This window comes from Tenrec ecaudatus, chromosome 8 (assembly GCF_050624435.1).
Source record: "Tenrec ecaudatus isolate mTenEca1 chromosome 8, mTenEca1.hap1, whole genome shotgun sequence".
NCBI lineage: Eukaryota > Metazoa > Chordata > Mammalia > Afrosoricida > Tenrecidae > Tenrec > Tenrec ecaudatus.
This window is the reverse complement of record NC_134537.1, coordinates 19,484,218-19,504,994: the sequence shown is the minus strand read 5'-3', so window position 1 is coordinate 19,504,994 and position 20,777 is coordinate 19,484,218. Positions and strand designations below refer to the sequence as shown.

The following is a 20,777-nucleotide window of genomic DNA, read 5'->3' as shown; positions in this document are numbered from 1 at the left end:
AGACTGAGAAGATAGGGTAATGTTTCCACATGTGAAATAAATGCTCTGACAATCTAAACATCTTGCTGCGAAGGGAACAGCCAGCCATTTCAGCATTTGGGGATGTGAAAAAATGTGATCTTTACAGCCAGCCATTTCAGCATTTGGAGATGTAAAAAAATGTGATCAGTTTTCTTTTTCACATTTCTGTCATATTCAGCCATCATCTTGGGCTGTCAGCACTAGTCTCATTATGTGCAAATCTTGCTTGATCTGTGTTACTGAATCAGAAGCTCTCATGCTCAGCTAGTTTAAATAAATTTAAATCAACAAGAAATGAGTCTGGGTTCACTACTGACGTGGTTTCTTTTATTTAATACAGTACCTCACTATTACTTTCCCTTATATTTAAATCAATTATTTTCTTTGATCCATTTAGTTGTTTTCTTCTTCTTGTCTCATACCTTAGTATTTTATATTATGCTGTATTTCTTTTGGGGATATTATTTTCCAAGAAACTCTTAAAATGTACATTATTATTCATAATAAGGCTTCCTTTTAACTTTTTAATAAGTAATTTCTAAAACATATGAGATTGTATCAACATTCTTGCATTCATTCACCCATCTATCCATCCATCCATCCATTTTCTGAGAGTTCTTCTGGATGGAATTGTTTTCCTCAAAAGCTATATTGAGTTCTCATCTGTGAAAGTGAACTTATGTAGAAAAAGTCTTTCTTTGAAGATATTATCACTTAGCCCTACTCCTATTTCCTTCTGAATGTGAAATGAAATTTTATGAAAATGAGGGCTAGGTACAGGCCTACACACAGTGGGGGAAGACAACATCTAGAGAGATATCGAAACCAAAGAATGCCAGAAGCTGGAGGAGATAAAGGAAGATCAGTCCTTAGGGAGAGCATCATCCTGCTGACATCTTGAATTTGGACTCACTATATTTTTTCCTGGCCTAATTTTCATTAATCTTTCCACCCTTTATAGGTTTTCAAAGGCAAATAATTTCTTTTCACACTTCTGATCCAAGATTAAAGACATGTTTCTGTTCCTTATGATACTTCTCCAGATAGTCCTCAAGTACAAATATAAGCAATTCTAAAAAGTTATTTTGTTCAAATAATGACTGATTAATTGGCTAACTCTTGGCTGCCAGCTAGGTGTATTTTAAATTAGACAATAGTGGACTGAAGCCAACTACATCCTGTCAGTAATGTTGCAGTTTCCTGTTCTCTTGGTCATGGTTTGTAGCTGGTCTCCTGATGACTATTTCCATGTCATGGTTCACACAGGGGATGTGTTTCAAGAATATCTTGAACTTAGAACAGTCTTTTGCTATTAATATTAGAGCGAGCTCCTTGAAAATACCACCGTTGATAATTATGTCTGCATAAACAAGACAGCACGCTTCGTAATGGAGAGGGTCCGTCGAAGAAGAAGACCCTCACAAGACTACTGGCCCTATGCCTACAACAGGGAGCTCAAGCCTAACAACAGTCAGGAGACTATCACATCGCATCGCATCGCATCGCATCACAACGCAACACATCACATCACATCAGATCACAACATCACATCACCACGTCATGTCACGTCATGTCACGTCACAACACAACACATCACAACATCACATCACCACGTCACGTCACATCATGTCACAACACAACACAACATCACATCACAACACAATACAGCACATCACATCACATAACATAATAACATAACGTAACATAACATAATAACATCACATCACAACACAACACACCACAACACATCACATCACAACACAACACAACACAACACGGCACAGCACAACACATCACATCACATCACCACGTCACGCCACGTCACGTCACAACACAACACAGCATCATATAACATCACATCACAACACAATACAACACATCATATCACATAACATAATAACATAACGTAACATAACATCACATCACATCACAACACAACACAACACAACACATCACAGCACAGCACAACACATCACATCACATCACAACATCACATCACCACGTCACGTCATGTCACAACACAACACAGCATCACATTACAACACATCACAACACAATACAACACATCACATCACATAACATAACATCACATCACCACACCACACCACACCCCCCACCCTATCACCACACCACACCACATCACAACACAACACAAAACACATCACATCACATAACAACATCACATCACATCACCACAACATAACATAGCATGACATGACATGACATGACATGACATATCAAGAGAATGAAGTAGACCAGGAAGCGCCTACTTCTTTTGTATGTATGATTGTCCAGAGTCAGAACTGAAACCCTGGAGCCTTAACAATAATAGAAATCATTCAAACTCTTACAAAGTTATTGCTAAGGATAATGCAGTGAAATCTGTGAAAGCAGAAAGTTGTGTCAACTGAACATTTATCAGAGAAGAAAAGCTCAAGTATTTCTACTCCAGTGAGGGATAGAATAAAATACTATGGCTTCATCCGGTAGAGGTAAAAACAAACAAACTTGTGAGACTTAGAAAAAAAAAAGCAGTCTCATTGAGTTCCAGTTTTTTACTTTTTATAATGTTTAAGGGCTTTTGAACCAATGAGAACTTGTTGCTATAGGAAAATTTATTATGAAGAGAAAATGAATCAATCCTGATTTCGTTGAATTTATATAATTTTGACACCCAAGGCAGCTTATTCTTCAGCAGAATCCTTCCCTACTCATCTCTTACAGCACAATTAGGATGCAACATACTCATATTTAATAACTACACATCTCTGTTTTAAAATCTTGGTCTTAAGAGGAAAGTAAAAGGGAATAGAGGAAAGACCTAGGAGGCAAAGGACATTTATACAGGTATGTATATATGTAAATATATTCATGTATGAATATGAGGAAATAGATCTATGTGCATATATTTATAGGTTTGATATTAATGTACCATATGGACATTGGACCTCTACTCAAGTACTTCCTCAATGCAAGAACCCTTTGTTCTATTAACCTGGCAGTCCATGAAACTCACCTTCCCAACATGATCGTTTAAGACAAAGCAGGTACATAAGCAAATGTGGTGAAGAAAACTGATGGTGCCCGGCTTTCAAAAGATATAGCATCTTGGGTCTTAAAGGCTTGAGGATAAATAAGTGACCATCTAGCTGAGAAGCAAAAAGGACCACATGGAAGAAGTACACCAGCCTGTGTGATCACGAGGTGTCAACAGAATCAAGTTATTAAGCATCAAAGAACAAAAAAAATCACGTCACTGTGAATGAGGGGGAGTTCAGAGCAGGGAACCAAAGCCCATCTGTAGGCAACTGGACATCTCCTTACAGAAGGGTCATGGGGAAGAGTTGAGCCAGTCAGGGTGCAGTATAGGACTAATGAAACATACAACTTTCTTCTACTTCTTTAATGTCCCCCCCCCACCTACTATCATGATCCAAATTCTACCTTACCAATAGTCCCCAATAAAATGATTTTAAAATAAATAAAATTAAAATCTTGGTCTTTTCTGAGTCAATTCTCAATTTTTTAAAATCACTTTATTAGGGGCTTGTACAACTCATCACAATCTATACATATTTCTCTTGTGTCAAGCACATTTGTACATTTGTTGCCATCATCATTCTCAAAACATTTGCCTTCTACTTGAGCCCTTGGTATCAGTTCCTCATGTCCCCCCTCCCTCCTGCCTCACCCCTCCCCCTTGAACTCTTGATTGATTTATAAATTATTATTATTTTGTCATATCTTACACCATCGGATATCTCCGTTCACCCACTTCTCTGCTGTCCGTCCCCCAGGGAGGAGGTTATATGTACATCTTTGTAATCTGTTTCCCCTTTCTCCCTCACCTTCCCTCCACCCTGGAAATGAGTTTTATTTAATACAGATTTATATACAACCATTTTCCAAAATAATTTAGATTATGTCAGTACTAACACATTTCTATTATGCACATTTATCCTTCCACAGTTCCCCACATTCTTGTCAACTCAAAGACTACTATCTGTTTTGGTCATAGTAGCCTGACATTACCTAGAGACTTAGCTACAGACTCTCTCTTGGTTTTTGTATGATACCACTAATATATAGGTAACTTCTTGTCTTAGAAAATTTCAAGAAATACATATAGGTGTAAATTAAAATGCAAACATTTCCCTTCACCATTTCTCAAAGATAATTATGTTCAGGAGTTTAGTTAGTACATGCTTTATAAAACATTGAAATAAATATTTCATTGATAAATATATGCAGGTGTGTTTTCTGTATTCACATACTACACATACCTTACTTTGTTTTATGTCTTATTTTGTTCATCACTTAAAAATATGGCAACAGCTTAGGTCTCCTTTTTAATAGCTTTGTATTTTTAACTGGTCCTTTTTCAGTTATTATAGTTTTTTAAAATGTTTGACAAGATATCCATCATTTATAATGTAGGATAGACAAAAATGACTGTCTAATTTAATATATATTGCCAAATCTATTAAAACTTGTTTGCAAATACTAATGGCCATTGGTCCTATGTCTTTAGTAATTTTAGTCTATCTTGTAATTCCTACTTTGTGGATGTGCCAGTTTCTCCTTAATACTAATTTATTTCTTCATATAATAGGATTGTTTTCAGTGATATATTTATGATTATTATATATTCTATATGGAAATTTGGTTTTTCATGTTTTTTGGTCACTACCCCTATTGATATTTTACCTTAAATTCTATTTTGTCTAATATTATTATTGTGCCAATTTTTAAGTTATCATTTGGTAATTTTTGCTCCATTTTTTATTTGTGAACCTCATTTGTGCAAAACAAGACTCTGCAGTTCCCCAAACGCTCTCCTCATTGACCCATATCTTTAGTTTTTTAATTCATGTAATTGTATTTCTTTTTATTTTCATAATTACAAATAATCAGAGACCAGTTCCTGGAGAAGGACAATATGCTTGGTAAAGTAGAGGTGCCATGACAAAGAGGAAGGCCCTTGAGCAGACACATTGATACAGTGACTGCAACAACATGTTCAAGTGTGGGGAAAATCACAAGGATGGTGCAGAGCTGGGCAGCACTCTGTTCTGTAGCCCATAGGGCTTTTATGGGTTGGAACTGACTCTATGGGCCCTAACATGTGCATGCCTACACACATGAATAATCACTAATGCATATATATACAGGTAACATTATCGTTGAAGTCTCAAGTTATAAAAGATACATAGATTGATAGATGGTAGAGATAGATATATAAGATACTATAAATACATTATGTAATACATACATATATCATATATTTTATAGGCACAAGTCTAAGATAGATACATATATAGATATAACTTACAATTACTGATAGTATTTTAAGTTATACTTTTATTGGGGGCTCTTACATCTCATCACAATGCATACATTCTTCCAGTGTGTCAAGCACATTTATACATATGCCGCCATCATCATTTTCAAAGCATTCTCTTCCCACTTGACCACCTGATATCAGCTCCGCATTCCTTCCTCCTCCCTCCGCCGCCTCCCTCCTTCACGAACGCTTGATAAGTTATACATTATTGTTTCCATAGCTTACATCATCCTCTGTTGCCTCTCACCACTTTTCCATTATTCATCCCCCTGGTAGGGTGTTATACACTGAACCTTATACTCAGTCTTTTTGAAACTTTTGAACACATCTGAGTGACTTGTGGTCATTTCTGGTTCGTTTGTCATTGAGTTTTCCCTCATAATTTGATTGGTGGTAGCTTAGTTCAGGAACAGAAATGCTAGCTCTGTCATTTTATTTTTGTTTGCTGCAGTTTATTATTTTTCAGTCCCTTGTTTCTTTGTAAAAAGATAGGAAAGTTATTTGAAAGTTGTCATGGCAATTGTTGCTGTTGTTAAGGCCCCATTGGGTCGGTTCTGACTCATAGTGACTCTGTGCACAACAGAACAAGCACCACCCGATCCGGAGCCAGGTCTCAGTCACTGCTGCGCCTGAGCACTGTGGCTCTCACAGCCTCATGGAGGCTTCCCCCTTCCCTGACTCTCTATATTTCCAAGCATAGTGGACTATATGAAGCAGAGGGAAGTAGTCTAAATAAATTGCAAATTGTTATCAGAAGATCCACTTGATAAGGGCTTAAGTGGAGAGCAAATGCTTTGAAAATGATTAGGGCAAAGAATGTACAGATATGCTTTATACAATTGATCTATGTATGGATTGTGATAAGAGTTGTATGAGCCCCTAATAAAATGTTTTTAAAAATTATGTAAAAGAACAAAAGAATAAAGGCATCTCTGTCAAGGTCTTGGGGTTGAGGAAATTTTACTATTCTTAGGCTATTTTGCCTACTGTAGACGAACATAAGGATTAGTCATGCAAAAATGAGTATTCATTTATATATTAAATAATAATAAAGCTTATATTTTATTTTTCTAAATAGTAACTATATTTAAAAGAAAGTATACTATTTTCTTTTCTCCATTACATTGGTTTAACTATCACAATGATTCTCAAAATGGGGTCTATGAATTTCTGGAGACTCTTTTAAGAGGTCCATGAGGTCAAAATGATTTCTTTTTTTTAAATTGTTTTATTAGGGGCTCATACAACTCTTATTACAATCCATGCATACATCAATTGTGCAAGGCACATTTGAACATTCATTGCCCTCATCATTCTCAAAACATTTGCTCTCCACTTAAGCCCCTGGCATCAGCTCCTCATTTTTCCCTTCCCTCCCTGCTTCCCCCTCCCTCATGAGCCCTTGATAATTTATAAATTATTATTTTGTCATATCTTGCCCTGTCCGATGTCTTCCTTCATCCACTTTTCTGTTGTCTGTCTCCCAGGGAGGAGGTCACATGTAGATCTTTGTAATCGGGTCCCCTTTCCAACCCACTCTCCTTCCACACTCTCAGTATTGCCACTCACACCACTGGTCCTGAAGGGATCATCTACCCTGAATTCCCTGTATTTCCAGTTCCTATCTGTACCACTGTACATCCTTGCAAGGCAGAATTCGGATCATGATAGTGGTTGGGGGAGGGAGGATAGAAAACATTTAGAACTAGAGGAAAGTTGTATTTTTCATCGTTGCTACATGGCACCCGGACTGGCTCATCTCCTCCCTGAGACCCTTCTGTAAGGGGATGTTCAGTGGCCTACAAATGGGCTTTGGGTCTCTACTCTGCACTGCCCCCCACCCCTCACTCACTATGGTAAGATTATTTTTTCTGATGATGCCTGATACCTGATCCCTTCAAGACCTTGTGATTGCACTGGCTGGTGTGCTTGTTCCATGTGGGCCAAATGATTTCTATAATAATTTTCTCACATATACATATATAAATATAATTTCACTGTGTTCTTGTTTTCACAGAAGATGAAGCAAGCTGTGGATGTCATACCAAGAATTAAGATTTAGATAATCAATTGTATTGAAAGGCATTGTAGTCTTCATTGCCACTCAGTAGGGTGTATATCTCAATTTCCCTTACAAATGTCTAAAACAATAAAAAGTATTGATTTTATTACATCTGAACTATTAACTATAAATCTTTTTAGTAGTCTGTGCCACAAAATGGGAAGTATATACAAAGTGCTTTTGCTACCTACAAAACTGATCTAGCCCCTTTTCAAGAAATGCTATTTTTATGCGAAAGAAATTGTTACTCTTCAGAATTGGATAGTTGACAGGTACTTTCTTGGAAAAGAATCAAGTGAACCTGTCATTAAAAAAAAAAACAACTGACAGTATTTGTGGTCAATGGTAAAATTAGAGCTTTCAAGTTAAAATCAGAATTTTTAAAAATGGTATATCTGCCACCCAAACATGGCAGCTTCTCAATATGTAAAGACAGGGCTGACTACATAATTTGCAAGGCTCAAAGTGAAATGAAAATATGCAGATCCTTGTTCAATAAGTAGGGAAAAATATCCATGAAAGGCACTGAATTTGATCTGTGGTCTTTCTCTTGAATTGATACGATGTTTCTTTTCTTTGATATCTAAGATGAATTCACTGCCATCAAGTCAATTCTGATTCATAGCAACCCTACAGGGTAGAGTAGAAGAACTGCTGCCAAGGGTTTCTGGGGCTATAGGTCTTTCTAGGAGCAGAAAACCTCCTTTTTGTCCTGTGAAGCCACTGGTGAGCTTGAATTTCAGACCTCGCAGTTAGCCCAGTTCACAATGCACTATGTTACTCAATTCCTTTACTACTCACTATAGTTATAGTAAAGATCTTTAACATATTCAATTGTCGCCGTCAATTATGTTGTGCAATACCAACGTTTGATGCAAATAGACGAACCTTGGATTCAGACGCTGTGCTAGGCCAGGTGGACTAGAGAAACAAATCCAGTACCCCTCATATATGTAAGAAAGAGCTTTAGATCGAAAGTAATTGTGTATCAGGAAAACATCCCACCCCAGCCCAAACACAAGCCCCTATGTCTAACACTAGTCCTAAAGTCCCTCTGCAGACTCATGCAGAATGCAGGAGTATCACAGGCCAGTTGGGGCAAAGCCTGTGGATCCAAGGGAAATGGAAACATCACTGGGTTGTGGCAAGTCCTAGAGTGGCCTGCAAGCAGGAAGGTGAAGGTAGAGAGAGAAGTGAGGGCTCCCAGAGCCCTCCTTTTGAGAAGGTCATGCCCAAAGGAGTCACCACGAGCTATGACCTGACAGGCAAACTGCACCCCTGCAGTCTTACATATCTTCAAGTTGACATGAAATTATGTAACTAGCATAGACCACTTCCTGTCAACTTGACACCTCTACACAGATCTTTAGCCATACATAATTTTTAAAAGAAAGACAATAGTAAAATCATATTTGTACCTGACAGGATAAAACTAAAATGTATACAACTCAAAATTTTCCAGCCTCTTTTAAATATAATATTGTATAAGTAAACAAGCAAAAATATTCTATGCCTAACAATTATAGTTATGTGATACTACAACATAATCCTTTTAACATAATCCCCACCCATGAAAGTTTGTAAGCCAACCACTTCATGCCTTTATCCCTCCAATTTGCAGTATTCAATTTCTATACTGCCCTTTCTATCAACCCAGTGCTCTGAGGAGACAAGCATTTTCTTTGGTATGGAGAAATTTCATTCCAGTTATAACCTTGAAAGTCTGCATCCATGAGCAAACTGCAACTAGTACAGGCAGTCCATAAAGTCAGAAGAAATATGCACCAATTCACAGACTCAAAATCTTCTCTTCATGTGATCTGGTTCTGGCCCTCTCATGTGGGGCACCGCACTTAGCCTCACCAGGGTGCCCATTGGCCACCTTACCTTTCGGCCATGTGCCCCATCACAAATGATCAACAATTGTAGTTTCACTGAGCTAAATTATGCCATAGGCTCAGGTTCTGCATAATGCTGTTAAACTTCAGACCAGCCAACCCACTACCATCTCTCCTTTAGTCCCTGTGAACCAGGTCCATGGGTTTCTGTGGTGTGTTAGCCTGGGTAGAGTAAAGTAACAAATCCAAGGAGACTTATATGAATATAAGAAAGAGGTTTATATACAAGAGCAATTGAATAGTTAAAACACATCCCAGCCCAGTCCAGTGGTGTGCACCTTTCTGTTGGTGTGCTGTTACATCAGGTTTTGAATTAACTTCATCAGTACTTCACTTGATTGTTGTATTAATGTTACTGTTTGTTAAATTGCATAATCTGTTGGATCACCTTTATTTAGTATATGTGTAGGTATGGATCTCTTCCAGTCGTTTGGCCAGCCGACTCTCTTCCAAATTTCTTGTCATAGACTAGTGAGTGCTTGCATTGTTATATCAGTTGTTGAAATATTTCAATTAGCATTATATCAAATCCCCTCAAATATAATGGGCTGTATTATTTTTGCTTTAATGTATAAATTAAAATTTTAATATACTTTTCTTTTAATCTGGAGCACAACAACTATAAATCGTTCTAATCAATGTTAAAAGGAAACAAATTCTTTGGGTTCATACAATAGTTCAGTGTTAATGAGTGCAGCCACTTCTCAAGAGAAAGATGATACCATCTGCTCCCATGAAACGTCATAGCCCCAGAGACCCTTTATACGGTTTCCCTGAACCAGAAAAGAGCCTTGTGGGACAGCGGGTTCAAATCCCCAACTGCTCTGCAGTTTTGGAGGAAACACGTGAGACTTTCTATTCCCATCAGGAGTCACTGTCTTGGAAAATCATAGGTGACTCTACTCTGTTTTTAGTGTTCCATGAGTCGTCACCATTAGCCAGCATTCACTCTGTCCTTGGTGCTCCATTAATCAGAGTGTTCCCTGTCCTTGGTGCTCCGTTAGTCAGAGTGTTCTCTGTCTTTGGTGCTCCGTTAGTCAGAGTGTTCCCTGTCTTTGGTGCTCCATTAGTCAGAGTGTTCCCTGTCTTTGGTGCTCCGTTAGTCAGAGTGTTCCCTGTCTTTGGTGCACCGTTAGTCAGAGGGTTCCCTGTCTTTGGTGCTCCGTTACTCAGCATTTACTCAAGGCCTGGAGAATGAGTTGGAGTCAGTATGATGGTAGTGTTTTGGAACCCCAAAACCAAACATTGTAAATTATTTTGTCAAGTAGATTTCAGGAATTTGTCATATAATTCTTGAAATAAAATTAAAATTCATTTTATAGAAAAAGAAATGACTGGTTGTTTTAAAGAAAGTTTACTACCAATTACAATAAAAATCTTAATGACAGGGTGTCATAATTTTAAATAACTGCATTCAGGTGGAAAATATCATGTGACCCAGGGAGGGTGAGGTGGAAAGAGGGAACCAATTACAAAGATCTACAGATAGGTGAAGGGTGATGTCAGATGGTGTAAGACATAACAAAATGATAATAATTTATAAATTATCAAGGGTTCATGAGGGAGGTGGGAGCAGGGAGGGAGGGGCAAAATGAGGAGTTGATACCAAGGGTTGAAGTAGAAAGCAAATGTTTTGAGAATGATGAAGGCAACAAATGTACAAATGTGCTTGACACGATGGATGGATGGATGGATTGTGATAATAATAGTTGTATGAGACCCCAATAAAATGATTTAAACAAAAATAGAAAGCCTCTATTGACTCTGAAGATATATTTTGTTCTTCTATTCTTTCAATTTTACATTTATTCTCCTATAAATAAATACAAGCTTATTATAAACATTCAAATAATCATAGGTACCCCTGAATTCTCATACTTTAGAGAAATTATTAATTTGTTTCCTTTTCCTTGGAGATATTTTATTTTCTCTACATAGAAATTATTATATTTTATGTCAAAATATGATCGTAATAAAAATACTGTTTTGTTACATTATTTCACTTAATTCTATATCAGATATTTTTATGTTGTTATGTATCATATATATTATTTAAAACATTACATATTTTGAATTGTATTATTTATATAATTTAGATCATTTATAGCTAATAAACAAATTTGACCTGAAATGAATTCATTTGCATAGGCTTTTATTATTTAAATAATTGGTTTTATGGGCTGTTAAGCATATTAATGAATGAAATACAATTGACCAGTAAATAGTAATTCATTAATAAATATACTACTATCATTTATTAAAAGCCAATTTTTATTTATAGTTACAAAAAAGGAGAAAAAAATCTTTGGCCTAAATTTTTTTAAATATGGGAAATATCATTCTTATAAATAGCTGTAATGCTAAATAATATATCTATAAAATAATAGCAAGAAATGCACCATGTGCCCAGTGACCTACCTGAGATGATATTTTATCACCAAAATTCAGCTCTGAAAATATACCTTGTATAAAGTGTTTTAGAAGCTTGCTGGGCCTTTTCCAGAATAAAATGCTTTCATTTTGTTTGCTTTTTATGCCACAGTCTTTTCATGTTAAATTTTTAACTTAATGGGATATACTGAGTGTGGGTAGTTCTGGCCAAATTCAGTATTATAAAAAAAGCCATAGTCTAATTTAGTTGTATGTTAGACCAGGTCAACTAGAGAAACAAAATCCAGGGACACTCATATATGTATAAGACAGAACTTTATATGAAGAAGTAATAATGTATGCATAAAACATCCAGCCCAGTTCAGATCTAGTCTGTCAATTCTACATTAGCCCTTAAGTCCAGCATTAGCACATGAATTCTCTTCAGACTCCTTCAGCACATGCAGTGATGCCAAGTGCAGGAAGATCACAGGCTACTGGGTGGAGAGACCTGTGGATCCAATGGCAGTGGACACATCTCCAGGGCTCCAGGTGCCATCATCATGGCTCCATGTGGCTTGTCAACAGGAATGTGTAACAGAGAGAGAGAGAGAGAGAGAGAGAGATAGAGAGAGAGAGAGAGAGAGAGAGAGAGAGAGAGAGAGAGAGAGAGAGAGAGAGAGGTCTGCCTCTTCTGATAGCAGAATCAAGAGAGAGGAAGTCCCCAGAATCCTCATGAGAAGGCCACACCCACAAGGAGGGAACATCAGGCTGTGACCTAATTGACAGGTTAAAAACTCTGCCCCTTCATTCTTTTATCAAGTTTGCATGAAATTGTGTAACAATCACAATTTGTAAAAGAGAAGGCCATCTAATAAATTCACAAATATCTCCTATACTCAATAGACATACAGCTCCATGTCATAAGCAAATGAGATTAGGGGAGGATACATACACTGCCCCCCAAGCCAAACAATTCAAATTAAAATATGGTTCCATTTCTAGATTTCATTAACTTTAAAATAATTTTACTGGTATATAATTCATGCATCATACAATCCAACTGTTTCGATATGTTACAAAGAGTTGTGCATTTTCCGGAATCAATTTTAGAACATTTTCTTCATTCTTGTACCCATTATTAACTGCCTATAATCCCTCAGCTGTCCCCTGTTCTAACCCTAAGAAACAATTAATCCAGTAACTGTTTCTATGGATTACCTATCCTGCGTTTCATAGACAGACACTCATACAAAAAACAAAACACAACCAAGCACACCAGCTCGAGTGACCAAAAGATCACACAAAAATTCAAATACGTTGAGGAGAAAAGTATCGAGGCTAAATTATGAACACCCAATTTGTAGATGGCTGTGGAGGACAGTGGGAGCCCCAAGCCCATCTGCAGATGGTCTAGTAAAATGAGCCCCTGGCAGATTCGCTCTAGCCACAGGCGAGAGTCCTGAACATCCCTACCAGCAGGTGGAAGCCATTGTATGCTTCATTGTGCTTGTGATAGGTAGGTTTGTTGTGCCAACATGGCCAAAGCACTCAAGTGAAATTAGTTGAAGGGCCGGAGAGATAAATAGCTCAGCAAGGCTCGCCTCTTGCTCTCTTACTCTTTGATCATCCCACGGGTGTGCGGCTGCCTTGCTTGTTCTGAGCCTCCATTTGCAAGCTACACTACCTGTGGGGCACCTAACCGTGGACTGTGTTGCTGAAACTTGAGGTTCCTTCAAGACCTGCTTTGCCACGCTACTGGAAGGTACATCTTTTGAGCTAGGGACTGTCGGACCCTGTCATCTGACTGACTTGGTGACCTGCTTGCTGTTTGCTGCCTGTGCCCGGAAAGCCTGAATTGCTCTACAGAGGACTACCCAGCGGCCCTCAAAACTTGGACTGCCAGTGTATGAGCTGTTTCACGGAAGTGAGTTGCACTGAGCCATTTGTACTCCTTCATAGATTAATTAACTATTTATTTCTTATGTTATCTATAAATACATATAAAATTATTAGTGTCCTGGTTTTGTTTCTCTAGAGATCCCTGTCTAACACAATGCTGTACCAAATTTAATACTTGGTCAGTCAGCCGCCCTATAGACACGACCTGAATTTGTACTGGGTGCAAGCATCTCATAGTTGTTCCGTGACAGTTTTTCTTCCCTGCCTTCTGGAATGTTGAGGGCCTTCGCCCACTGGTGCATTATTTGTACTTTTGTCTTTATCCTAATCTGATCTTATCCTTACCACCTGAGAGCAATTTGTTTTTCGTGGTTTCCTGTGGACTTTCCAGCCCTGAAGCACAGGAGGAGGGACCGTGAAAGGATTGTGACTGATGCAAAGTGCTGTAGGGTCTTCAGGGGTAGAGGAAGGGCACTAGAGGGGAAAGGGGATTTCGGGAGTCATTATGAAGGCTGGAGTGGGCAGGGAGCACTATAAATGATCCTACGTGCATAACTCATTTTAAAGGTGATTTAACCATGGGGGGGGTGGCTAAGACAGGTGTGCTGGTGATTTTGCAATTCCCCCTTGATATGATTGAAAGACTGAGCTATTCAATTGTATGATATTGACTGTATGAGATATTCAATTGTATGAATTATTGAGGGGAAAAAGACTCCAGCAATGACAATAAAATAAAACACAGAAAAAAAATCTCAATCCAAGAGAAAACAGAAGATAATAGAAATTATAACAAATTAACAATGTGTCAAAAGGGAAAACAAATGTTAAATGTTATTTAACATATTTAATAAGTTAATTTTAACTTAAATTTCTCTGCAGTTGTCTACTTTCCAATGCACTCTGAGGGGAAAGCCACTTACATCTCTAGTTATTTATCATCACTCGATAACACGATTATAAAGGAGCTATCATATCATATCATATTTATCATAAAGGAGTAAGGGTGATCCTTCTGTATGGTCTTAGTTGACATGTCACATAAATGGCTGCTTATTTTAACACAAGCCTTTAAGATCTTAGATTCTATTCTGAGGCACCGTCTGATTTCTTCACAACACCTTGGTGTAGCAATCATACCTTCAGTGATTACTTCCTTAGGGGAAGTATTGAGCCAGGCCACATTGTAATAACTAGTTTTCCTTCGATTAAAATTGATGAGTAAGCGCAAACTCAAAACCCCTTCTTAAATTTATTGTTGATATTTATCACTGGTTTTTGTTGTTGTTAGGAGCCAGTGAGTCACTTAAAACCCCAGGTCTTCACTGCCTTTATCCTTTACCAAAACTGACCCACTTTTCCAGGGACAGGTCTCTCCTAAGGACATGTCCGAAATATGCAAGACAAACCTCACTATCCTGGCCTCCAAGGAGTATCTGGCCGTACTTCTTCTGAGACAGATCGGTTTGTCCTTACGGCACTCCATGTACTTTCAACGTTCTTCTCCAGCCCCACAACTCAGGCACATCAGTTCATCTCCTGGCTTCTTTAATCAGTGTCCAACTTTCACCTGCGTATGAGGAAACTGAAAACACCATGGCCTGGCTTAGGCGCACCTTATTTCTCAAAGTAACATCCTTGCTTTTCAATACTTTCAGGAGATCTTGTACAGCAGATTTACCTAATGCAACACGTTTGTTTGTTTGTTTGTTTTTTGCATTAGGTGAATCTGCTTTACAGATCTCTTGACTGAATCTTGCATGAGCATTGATTGTGGATCCAAACAATACAAAGATCCTTGACAGCTTCAACTTTTTCTCTATTTATCATGAAATTACCTATTAATATAACTGTGAGAACATTTATTCTTACTAACATATTAAAGACTGCGATCAATCTTTCATCTTCATCATTAAATGTTCAAGTCCCCCTGATGTTCAGCAAGCAAGTCTGTGTCATCTGCATATTGCAGGTTATTAATATACTTTCCTCCAATCCTATTGTCACATTCTTCTTCATAATATTCAACTTCTCTTATTATTTGCTCAGCATAGAGATTAAATAAATATGGTGAGAGGATACCACCCTGTCAAAGTACCTTTCCTGATTTTAAGTCATGCCTCATTCCCTGTTCTGTTTGTACACATGCCTCTTGATCCTTGTGCAAGTTCCCCAGGAACACAATGAAATGTTCTGGGATTCCTATTCTTCTCAGGATTATCCATAGTTTGTTACATTCCACACATTCAGATGCCTTGGCACAGTAAATAAACATCTTTCTGGTGTTCTCTGCTGTGAGCCAAGATCCAACTGACATCACTATCAGTTTATTGAGAACAATTTAAATAACCTACATGAGCTATTTTATAGTTCTCATAATAGTATGATTCAGACAGTCAAGGGTATAGAATTGAAAGTACTATTGATAAATGTAAAGCATGTACATATAGGAACACTCTAAGTGGGATGTTTCCTTATATGGGTTAAAAACTTAAATATTGTTTAACAAAGCGATGAAATTAGACACAGGCTATCTTGTGTATTTAGTGTTTTATACCAGGGCGACTAGAAAAACAAATCCACAGACACTCATGTATGTGTAAGAAGGAGCTTATTTCAAGAAGTAATTGTATATTGAGGAAACATCCCAGCCCAGGCAAAGTCAAGTGGATAAGTTCAATACTAGTCCATAAGTCCATTTTCAGACTCACACAGCCACATGCAATGACGCAGACTGCAGGAAGATCACAAGGTGCAAAGTCTTGTGGATCCAATGGAGGTGGATGCATGTCAGGCTCTGGCAGCAATCTGGGTCAGCCAGCAGGAAGGTGGCAGCACAGAGGAAGGAAGAGGTTCCCAGGGCCCTCCTGATGAGAAGACCACACCCATACAGAGTCAGCATCAGGATCAGGCTGTGACCTGATTGACAGTCTGAAATCCACCCCCATACGTTCGTATATACTCACGTTGACATTCAAGTGTGTAACTACCACTTTCAGTAAAGCAAAATTACGTCTGCAGGTCGAAGACATGTCCCCAAAGCAAAGAAAGTACGAAAATAGCAAGTATGGGGAGGCTAAATTTTACAGTTATTGCTTGATCACAAAAAAACGAGATTTGAAGCAAAGTCCACCGATTTCCAAATTCATGACCTTGGGATAACAGCCCTCTGCTTCTCACATTAGGGTGTTTCAGGTTTAACTCTAAAAGAAGAGTTTAGTTCTTTTAATCTGCAAGAGGTGTGTTTAATGTGAAGTCCAGTTCCCTTACTAAGGTTTCTAAACCACATAATTCTGAGGTGGTCTATGAGGAATGTTGTATACCTAGAAAAAAATCAAATTTTACATCTAAGAGGGTCACTGAGGGCTGAAAAGAAACTTGGTCAAAACATGCTTACACATCTGTTAATGGGTAAAATGGGAGAGGCAACCTGAAATTGGGAAAAATCTTAACACTACATATACAGACCCGAAGGGGAGAATACATCTGATATTATGCTTCAAATCATACACTTTTGATCTAGTTTCTATCTAGCCCGTAGTAACTCAGGTCACATGCAATAGAAAAATGGGACATTAGACTCTCCTTTTGAGGTGCCAATTTAGTGCACCAGCCTGCATGATCCAAGGATTATAAATAATAAATCCAAATCAGAAAAGGACAATGGTATTAGAGCTTAACTGCTGAACACCCAGTCTGCAGAAGGCGATGGATGAGTGGATACATAAAAGCCGTTTGCGGGTCCCCACATGGGTTCTTAAGCCTCTGATGAATCCCCTCTGAGCACTTTCCAGGGACATGAAAACCTTTTTATCAGACAAGGGTGTGTTGTAAAGTGGATTATTGCATATGCATTTGTGTTAAAATTGAACACCTTATCATTTGATTTCCCTTTTGACCCATTTTAAAGTTGTCCCAGTTTAAATATTTTCTGCTGTCCTCTGGATCGATGTATTTCTCTGATTTATTTTTGTCACTATTGTTAGTTTGTTGCTGTTATTGTATTTTGCATATTTTTCTGCATAGGAAATCCAGAATAGGTAAATCTAGAAAGATGGTAACTGGATTAATAATTCCCTAGGGCCATGGCAATGGAGGTTGGGGGAAATAGGAAGTTAACAAGGAGTACAAGAAAAAAGAAATTGATCCCCCACCCCACCCCACTGCATGGCATGGAAGACAATGAAAGATACAAATATCTAGAAGAACATGTTCTAAAATTGATTGTAGTGATGATTGCACAACTCTTTTTAATATGACTGAACTACCGAATTGTATGATATGTGAACTATATGTCAGTAAATTTATAATAACACTATAGGTAATGATAAGTATTTTCCCCAAGGGAAGGCTGGCTCTCCTTGGTCTATGCACCAACAGAAGAGAAACCTTTTCTGAGAGATTTGAATCTCCACCCCCAGACACCTCCTCCTGAGTCCCTAATGAAATTCACTGAAAAAATTTATAGGAGTGTGTATTAGTTTGAAGTAACCATGGAACAATTTTGTACGTTAAGAACTATTTTGTCCTGTCTCTCTCCCCACTAAATAAAAATCTGACCCCAGCTAAGGTGGGGCTTCCTCTAAAGAAGTGGATTATAAGATGTACAAATTAGTGCAAGATAATGGATCATAAGCATTAAATTGACTCCCTAACACATTATTTGGGAGATTAGTGATTAGAAGGCCCAAGATTCAATGCCTGTCTTTTTCTTGGTTATTGTCCTTATATTAATGACTTCATGCAACATTTATCCTTTTGTGATTGACTAACTTCATTTAATATTCTCCAGGTCCATTTATGTCATGAGGTGCTTCATAATTTCATCAATCTTGTTCAACACTGCGTAGTATCCTGTTGTGTGTAAGTACCAAAGTTTCTTAAGTCATCTTCTACTGGTGGGGTTTTGGATTGTTTCCAACTTTTTTCTATTGTGAACAGTGCTGACATGAACTTGAGAATGCCTGTGTTTATTCGTGTTATGTCTCTTACTTCTTTGGGGTATGTGTCCAGCAGAGTTATTGCTGGATTGTATGGAATTGCCTTTCTCCATTGTGTTCAGTAGCATCATATTACTTTCCACCGTGTTTATATATGTCCAGTCCCCCAAACAGTGCATGAGGATTCCATTCACGTCACATTCTCTCCAGCATTTGTTGTTTTTTGATAACTTTGGTTTTTTGATTTGTCTCTTTAAGTGGGTTGTGTGAGATGTTGGCCTTTCATTGAGAAATGTCACTTCTATTTTGTTGAGTATTTTTATTAGCAATGACTGTTGGATAATGTCAACTGCCTTTTCTGTGTCAATTGATATGATCATGCAGCTCTTATTTTTTGTTTTGTTGATGTGGTGGGTTACATCAATTGTTTCACTAATGTTGAATCATTCTTAGGTCCGGGTATGAATCTTACTTTATCATGGTGTATTATTATTTTTTGTATATTGTTCTATTCTATTCATCAGGATTTTATTGAGAATTTTTGTGCCTTTGTTCATAAGGGATATTGGTCTAATGTTGTCTATCTTGGTGATAGCTTTGCATTTTTTAAAGTTTTATTGGCATATGATTTACATACACAAATCAATAGAGCAACCTTATTAAAAAGTGTTCTGTTAGGCGGGGTTCTCTAGAGAAATAAAACCACTAACACCCATATATATAAAAGAAAAAAATTTATATAAATACGGTAATCCAGCCCAGTCCAACTCAAATTGAAGGTCCAATGCTAGTTGAAGTTCTCTCCTAACTCATGGAGCTGTAGGCTGCTGAGAACAGATGGTGCAGAGCTATCCAGGAAGATCAGAATCAAATGCAGAGTCAAATGGAGCCAAGATTGGCTCCCAAGGCTGGCGGTCCTCATGAAGCTGCCCTGGGCAGCACATATGGAGTCCCAGTTAGCAGAGACGCGTAGGGACAGAGGGGGAAGGCACCTCGCTAATTCTAGATAGTTGCATCTTCACTTCCTTTGTTAAGCTTGCTTGAGGATTTTTACTGTTAATAATATTTTTCAAAAACAAACTTCTTGTTTTGTTCATTTTTCTATGCCCCCTTCCCCAGTTCATTTATTTCTGCTCTGATCTTTATGATTTATGTTCTTCTGTTGAAGTGGAGTTTATGTTGCTGCACTTGTTCTAGTTGCTAGAGGTATTGTATTAAGGTGTTAGTTTAGGATTTCTTTTGTTTTTCATGGGTGCGTTGATATTTATAAATTGTCCTTTAATAACGGCTTTTGCTGTATTCCAAAGACTTTTGTGTGTTGTTATTGTTATTGTTTGTTTCAAAAAGTTACTTAAGTTCATCACTTATTTGATCTATTAATTATTTGTTTTTAAGTAGGATGGTGTTTAGTCCCCAAATTTTTGTTTTTGTGTTTCTATTCTTTCCATTTTTTAATTTCCCATGTTACAGCATTGTGGTCTGATTAAATGGATTGTAGGGCCTCATGGTTTTGGATTTGTTAAATCTTGCTTTGTAGCTGAACATGTGATCTATTTTAGGGTATTTCATGCGAATGTGGATTGTGCTGTTGTTGGGTGTAGCGCTCTGTACTTACCTAGGAGATAGAGTTGGTAGACTGTGTTTTTTCGTTCTTCTGTTTCTTTACTGAGTTTCTTTTCTGATGATAGGTTTATCTTTGAGAGTAGTATATTGAAGTTTCCTATTACTGTTGAGCTGTTTCTCTCTTGAACTCTGTGGATTTAATTGATGTTTTTGATGATCTTTATTAGGGGCATATTTGTGTGTTATGGTTATGTCTTACTGGTCTATTATTCTTTAATCATAATTCCATGATTATTCATGTGAGGGAAGGGTATCTGGTAAAGAGGTAAAGAGAAACCAAGAAAAAATATTAAATACTTAAATTGATATGATCATTTTAGAACATAATATGTCAGTATACCATAATTAAAAATACATTAAAATGTCCATCTTTATCATCCAAAATATGCCAATGAAATTGTCTAACATAAGGAAAATACAACCATGTGCATTACATTGCTTATTGTATTATTAGTAGAGTACAGAATGAGCTATTGTCATAATAATGAAATATTATACAATTATAAAAATGCATAAAGCATGTGGAAAGACACAGTGGTGCTTTTAATGTACTAAAATGAGAGTAAAAGTAAGCGGACACTATGGTTAGAACTTTATGTAGTTAGGGTTTTGAGTAA

The 20,777-nt window shown here is 37.4% G+C and overlaps 1 pseudogene; it reads right to left on the bottom strand.

Annotated features, from left to right (window-relative positions):
- Positions 1 to 20,777, bottom strand: part of LOC142454657 (large ribosomal subunit protein uL29-like) — a 36,952-nt pseudogene that overhangs the window by 1,192 nt on the left and 14,983 nt on the right.